We start from the raw sequence: 7130 nt of genomic DNA, 5'->3' as shown, positions 1-7130 counted from the left end.
GCATTTTCTCATGGAAGGCAGCTGCAAATAACTTCCTGGCTGCTTGAATATCTCTTCCAAAGACCTGATGTCTGATGTAAATCATCCAGAAAGTGTTAACCAGGAGGAGAAGCCTTACGCTATGTTTTGGAGATTTCTTTATGAATTGACTTTCATATTGAGGCTTCTGGGGAATAATAAGACCCTTTTGGGGAGTTCTGGTTAAGACATTCTGGATGATTTACATCAGAAAAGTCTTTGGAAGATATACTGAATTGGCTAGAAGGCTATTTTCAGCTGCCTTCCATGAGAAAAGCTACTTAAGTCGTTCCAAGGAAGTAATGAGACAGGATATCATCCAGAGATCTCATCAGCCTCAGACCCAGCCCATGACTGGTTATTGGGGCCTATGTGCTGTTTAGAAGAATTATTTTTGGCTACCATATGTGCATCAGCATCATTTTCATGTGTCAGCATGATATATTGCACTGCAGTTTTCTAATATGAATAGTACTCTCGTCACTGACTTCTTCCCAGTTCCATTGACTTGCTCTGTGGTTTTCCTATTAGTTTGGGGACCCTTTCCTGTGAATTCGTTGGGCTGGTCTTTTCAAGCCAAGAAATATTGACTCTTGGCAACATCCTGCATTGTGGTGGGAAGGATATTCAATGCTGGGTTGGAGAAAACTGGATTCAAATCCCTTGATCCACAATGAATCTGAATGGGTTACCTTCACTTCCACTGTCCCCAAACACCAACCCAAGATCCTTGAAGGAAGGGGGAATACAAACAGTGGTGCAGTGGTAAATTTTGAAGTGCATATACTCATCATGATAATCCCCATAGGCACAACCCCAAGGAGAGTCCAAAAATTCAGGTGCTGTGTTGAGCCATATCAACACACCAGTCGTAGCAGTTTTCATCTCCACCAAGAGTGGTTCTTTTGTAAAACTACTGGGTCTTAATTAGAGATGTACAGATTTTGTAAAATCTGTTCTGCCTGCATTTCGTGGATAGCCAGGTGCCTTTTGTTTCATCATCTGCTCATTGGAGAAAGTGGATTTCTCCCAATTTCCCAAATTGGTGCAAATTCGCATTTGCGCAAAATTTGCACTTGTGAAAATGTCCAAACCTTCCCCAAATGCATAAATCCCTCTAATATGTGCAAATCCTAGCGAAATGCACATTTCATGCTTTAGCCTATGGGGGAAATGCACATTTTCAGCAGGTTTTTTTTAAAAACAACAATTTTTAACGTATTTTTCTATGACATAATTTGTGTAAAATTCCAGACAGTAAAAAAAAAAAAAAACAGTCCACAAGCCTGTGAAATCCTTGTGACTTAGGAAAAGCCATTCCACTGAGGAATCCATGGGTCAGATTCCTAGAAATCCAAGCTCATTTGATTCCGTTGAAGATTTCTCCGACATCCTTAGTCTTAATTGCCCATACATGACCAAGCCACCTGAAAATACTTTGCACTGTACAGGGAACAATATATGTTGCTGGGAAAATTCATCCCTCCCCAGATACTGTGAGGATTACAGCTAAGCTCAGAGGGGAACACAGAAGTCTGAGGGAGGTGGCAGGTGATGTCAACGTCCTGCTTATTAAAGACGTTCTGGAGCTGCATTGCTGTGAGCTCCACCATGGTGTATAAGCCTTGCCAGAACAGAAGATATGATTCTAGTCCCTTCTTACAATCATTTTTAAAAGGCACTCAACTAATTCAAGGAGAATCGGTTGCTGAATGGCCATTAGGCATGATAACTAAGTGGAACCCGCATGTATAGTGGCAGTATATCTTTACGCACTAGGGGTTGGAGGCAAAGAACAGGGGATGTCTATCATCTTCATGCCATGTTTAAGCACTTCCAGAGGCCTCAGGCTGGCCAGTGCTAGAAGAGATGGATGGTTTTCATCATTGATTCCTTTTCTGCTTCTCTCCACTCCATTAAAACAAGGAATCTGTGTTTATCTTTCCCCTTGTTTTCAGTTCTGCAGAGCTCTGTGGATGGATCCTGATGTTTGCTTACGATGGCATGTGATAGCCCTTTCTCCGCACTACCGCCTGCCCACCAACCAACCCCCACCCATCAAAGGGGCTGTGGGCTGTGGTCACCTGCGACTATGCCATATAGGTGCCTCAGCTGAAGAAAGGTAAACACTGGCACTTGTAACATGTGACTCTGGCAGGAATGGGGTGTGTGTGTGTGTGTGTGTGTGTGTGAGCTCTCAGCATAGTTATGGGAGGGGCCATCAAAGGGATTTTTTTAACAGAAGAACTTTCCACACCGTCCATAGGAAAGCTCCCAGGTTACCCCTGCCCTACACAATGGAGGCTGGCAGCTCTGATGTCAGTGGGGCTGCGAAGCCGCTCTGGGTTTGGTGTGGGAGCATCTCCAGTTAAAAAGATCTAAGAATGCATTTGCCATGCTGAATCAGGCCAAGGTGTATAAGATTCTGGGAGGGCTGTAATGAGCTCAAATCTCCAGGGCCAGATGAACTGCATCCTAGAGTAATAGAGGAGCTGGCAGAAGGACTCTCAGAACCGCTGTCTATTCTCTTTGAGAAATCATGGAGGACGGGTGAAGTGCCAGATGACTGGGGGAGGGCTAATGCTGTCCCTATCTTCAAAAAGGGGAAAAAGGAGGAACCTGGGAACTACAGACCAGTCAGTCTGACATCAATCCCTGGGAGAATTCTGGAGCAGATGATAAAGCAATCCATCTGTAAGCACCTTGACAACAATGCAGTGAGTACTCGAAGCCAACATGGATTTGTCAAGAACAAATCTTGCCAGGCGAATCTGATCTCATTTTTGGATCGGGTAACCTCCCTTGTGGACTGTGGGAATGCTGTGGACATAATATACCTTGACTTCAGCAAAGCTTTTGACAAAGTGCCCCATGATATCCTGATGAGCAAAGTGCCCCATGATATCCTGATGAGCAAACTAGCTCAAGTGGGCTAGAGGAAACAACGATCTGGTGGATCCACAGTTGGCTACAGAACCGGACTCAAAGAGTGCTTATCAATGGGATCTTCTTCAACTGGGGAGAGGTAACGAGCGGAGTACCGCAGGGCTCAGTCCTGGGGCCAGTACTCTTCAACTTTTTTATTAATGACTTGGAGGAGGCAGTGCAGGGAATGCTGATCAGATTTACAGATGACACCAAATTGGGCAGGATAGCTAATACTTTGGAAGACAGAAACAACATTCAAAGTGATCTTGATAGACTGGAGCTCTGGGCAGAAAACAGAATGAAATTGAATAGGGATAAATGCCAAGTTCTGCACCTAGGAAAAAAACCAAATGCACAGTTACAAGATGGGGGATACGTGGCTCAACAACACTACAAGCCAGAAGGATCTTGGAATTGTTGTCGATCACAAGCCGAATAGGAGCCAACAATGTGCCGTGGCTGCAAAAAAAGGCAAATGCTCTTTTGGGCTGCATTAATAGAACCATAGCTTCCAAATCCCGGGAAGTACTAGTTCCCCTCTACTCAGCACTGGTTAGGCCTCATCTGGAGTACTGTGTCCAGTTCTGGGCACCACACTTGAAGAAGGATACAGACAAACTGGAGAGGGTTCAGAGGAGGGCTGGGCAACAAAGATGATCAGGGGACTGGAAACAAAGCCCTATTGTGGAGAGACTGAAAGAACTGAGCATGTTGAGCCTTGAGAAGAGAAGACTGAGGGGAAAAATGATAGCGCTCTTCAAGTACTTGAAAGGTTGTCACAGACAGGAAGGCCAGGACCTCTTCTCGATCATCCCAGAGTGCAGGACATGGAATAATGGGGTCAGGTTACAGGAAGCCAGATTCCGCTGAACATCAGGAAAAACGTCCTGTTAGAGCAATATGACAATGGAACCCATGACCTAGTGAGGTGGTGGGCTCTCCCACGCTGGAGGCATTCAAGACGAGGCAGGACAGCCACCTGTCAGGGATGCTCTGACTTGGATTCCTGCATTGAGCAGGGGGTTGGACTCGATGGTCTTATAGGCCTCTTCCAGCCCTACTAGTCTATGATTCTTGGGCCCTCCTAGCTCCCATTAAAACACATCACCAGAATGTTACTGTAGCTATCAGCTGTATTTTATTGGGTCTTAAGACGTACTGCCTCAGGGCATCTACAATGATAGCTCTACTTACAGAATGGTTACTTGTCAAGAATTACAGAGTTGGAAGGGATCCTGTAGGGTCATCTTGACCAACCCTCATCCTGTAACAGTATGAAGGGTCCTTTCCCCCTTTCTTCCCTAGCCTTGTAACCTAAGATCCTTGTAATGGATCCTTAATGGGGGTCTTCTGCATTAATCTCATACACTCTATCACGAAACTACAGACCCTGCTCTCAGGGCTAACTGCAGATTTGAGGGGGCCATGGGCAATGCATCCTTTGGTGGGGCCCTGGCTGGCTCCTGTGTGAAACTGGATGCTGGCATAAGTCAGGCAACTTTCTGGAAAGCCAGAGAAGGAGCAAGAGCACAATCCGGTGGGATATGGGTAGAGCCTGACAAAAATGGTGGAGACAGATAGAATCTGGTGGAATATGGGTGGTGCCTGACACATTTCAGACCCTAGTAAGGGTTACCTGACAGAAGACAGTTTTATTTGTTGGATCACAAGTTGGGTGGTTGGTTGGCAACACTTAAGGCCGCTCCTTGGAATATGTGAAGCAGCCATTTTGGTGTAAATTTTTTTCTTCCTGGAAGAAGGTGCAATTCAGATCCAATGGCAAACTGGTGTGCACGCCTTTACAGCACCACCTTAGAGGCCAGGGGAGAGCTAGATATCATGCTTGCGTGCTTCCTTCCTTGCTCCCCCCTCCCTTTCTCTCTCTCCTTCTCTCTTTCCTTCCTTCCTTCTTATAACTCTTAAGCTGCTTTTCCTCACTCACATCTAATGAAATGAAGGCAGGGCATTCTCCTCACTAAGGAATTCAAAGCCATTTGAAAGGTGCTCCCTTCCGGTGCAAACTAAGGGGCCAGGGGCCTGCCACTCCAAGCTCATTCACCAACCAACCTGTTAATCATATCTTATTCTCCAAGCCACAATTGCTTTTATTTACCCTCATTCTCTCTCCGCAGCAGGGCGTGAAGTCAGAGGTGCAGCAGCTCCCTTCTGCAACTGAATGGTGGTTCTGTCTCCTGATTAACAGAGACAGGTATGAACCGACTCCAGCTGCCTGGGACCCCACTAATCTTGGTCCCACGAGGCAGCGGTTCAAAATAAGTAGCACTTGAATAAATAGTAACAGAGCAGAAACGGCAGCCTTAGCCTGTGGCATTATCTCCACCAACAATCCATTCATAAATGTCATTGTGACGCATAATTAGGTCCCAAAGGATTTGTTGTTGCTGCTATTTATTTATGTTTAAGGAAGGTATGTGTGTGTGTGTGTGTGTGTGGGGGGGGAATCTTTTCCAGGCATTAGAAGCCTGAGATGGAGGAGGAAATGCTAAAAATGGCAGATGCACAAAATTGCAAAGGGGTTACACTGAAAAAAAGAGAACTTGACATGGCTGCGCTAGACATTTACCCAGGGCTCAATTCTGGATCTGTTTTCATGAAACATCCCATTGGATGCATCTCGTCCAGATTTCCTGTTTCCACTGGTGATCATCCAGATCCTTCGCTTCTGGGAAGCAGGACAGGAAAGCAACCACCCTTTCCTGTTGCCGCTCCCCAGTGCCTGGTAAATAAGAGGCTATCACTGAACATGGGGGACCCATTTAGCTCTCATGGCTAATGTACTGCTCTCCCATGAACATTCCTGGAGGAGAAGGCTATCAATGGCTACTAGTCCTGATGGCTCTATGCTACCTCCAGTATCAGAGGCCGTATGCCTATGTATACCAGTTGCTGGGGAACATGGGTGGGAAGGTGCTGTTGCACTCATGTCCTGCGAGTTCCCTGTTGACAGCTGGTTGGCCACTGTGTGAACAGAATGTTGGACTAGATGGACCCTTGGTCTGATCCAGCAGGGCTCTTCTTCTGTTCTTATGTCTTATCTTTTAAAACACATGTGGGCAACCTGTGGGCCTCAAACAGGCCTTGACCACCCTAATCGCAGCCCACAGAACGCATCAAGATGGCTGTTTCTCCGCTGGTCTTAGCAGTGAAGAAACAGTGATTACTGGAGTGGGGGGGATCTAAATGAAGATCACAGGGAGGGGAAGGGTGTGGGCATGAGGCTGTTTCTGCGTGCGTGTGTGAATGTGCATGCATGTGAGCATACATGTAGGGGTGCGGTCCTCATTGCTGCATGTGGACCTTCGGGGTGAAAAGGTTGCCCACTCCTGCTTTAGATCAACAAGTAGTCCAATGCCCAACACCAGAGTTTCGTGGCAGTGAAACCCCTAAGTCAGTGATCTTCACTGTTTTTTAAGCAGGAACCACTTTGACTCCAGGCACTGCCATTGAAACCAGCTGGGAGCCTTTTCTGGGCAGGGGGGTGGGGGTTGTGTCTCTCTTTAGGATCAACTCTTTCCCAGAACAGCTGCAGAGTATTTAACTAGCCCAGTGTTTTCAGTTAGTCTGTTCCCTAGCATAGAGATTATGCTGGTGCTGGGCTGGTACTTGGATGAAAAAATAAACCTTTGCCTGCTATATGGGAACCTCCATTTATGTGTGAGCCTATTCCATGGAACCCTTGAAGAACAAGTCATCACAGGGGCTCTCTCCTCCTCCTCCTCCCCTGGCACCTACATTGGAGGCCTTTTTGGCACCTGCCCTCCATCACCTCCATGTCGTCCAAGTGAGGCCTCAACAGTCAGTCACCAGGCAGGCAAATTCAGACGGGCTCACTTGATCCTTGGATGGGAATAGATTTCCTTCTCATCACTGAGAGATTGCTCTGCTCAGTACTGCAAAATCACCCAACGCAGTTTAAGGATGTACAGATTTTGCAAAATCTGTTCCATCTGTGTGTCGTACACTCGTTGACAGAACCGGATTTTTTCTCCAGTTTCCTGAATTTGCGCAAATTTGCACCTCCAAAATGGGCATTTTTGTGCTTTAGCCTATGGGGGAAATGCGCATTTTTGGCCGTTGTTTTTTTTTAATTTTACATATTTTTCTATGACTAAATATGCATAAAATTCTGGGAAGTAAAAAAACACAAAACAGTCTGCAAGTCT

The sequence above is a fragment of the Heloderma suspectum genome, chromosome 12 (genome assembly GCF_057233095.1).
Source record: "Heloderma suspectum isolate Gila_16-S chromosome 12, 16-S_ref, whole genome shotgun sequence".
Lineage (NCBI taxonomy): Eukaryota > Metazoa > Chordata > Lepidosauria > Squamata > Helodermatidae > Heloderma > Heloderma suspectum.
Note: the sequence above shows the minus strand (reverse complement) of the source record.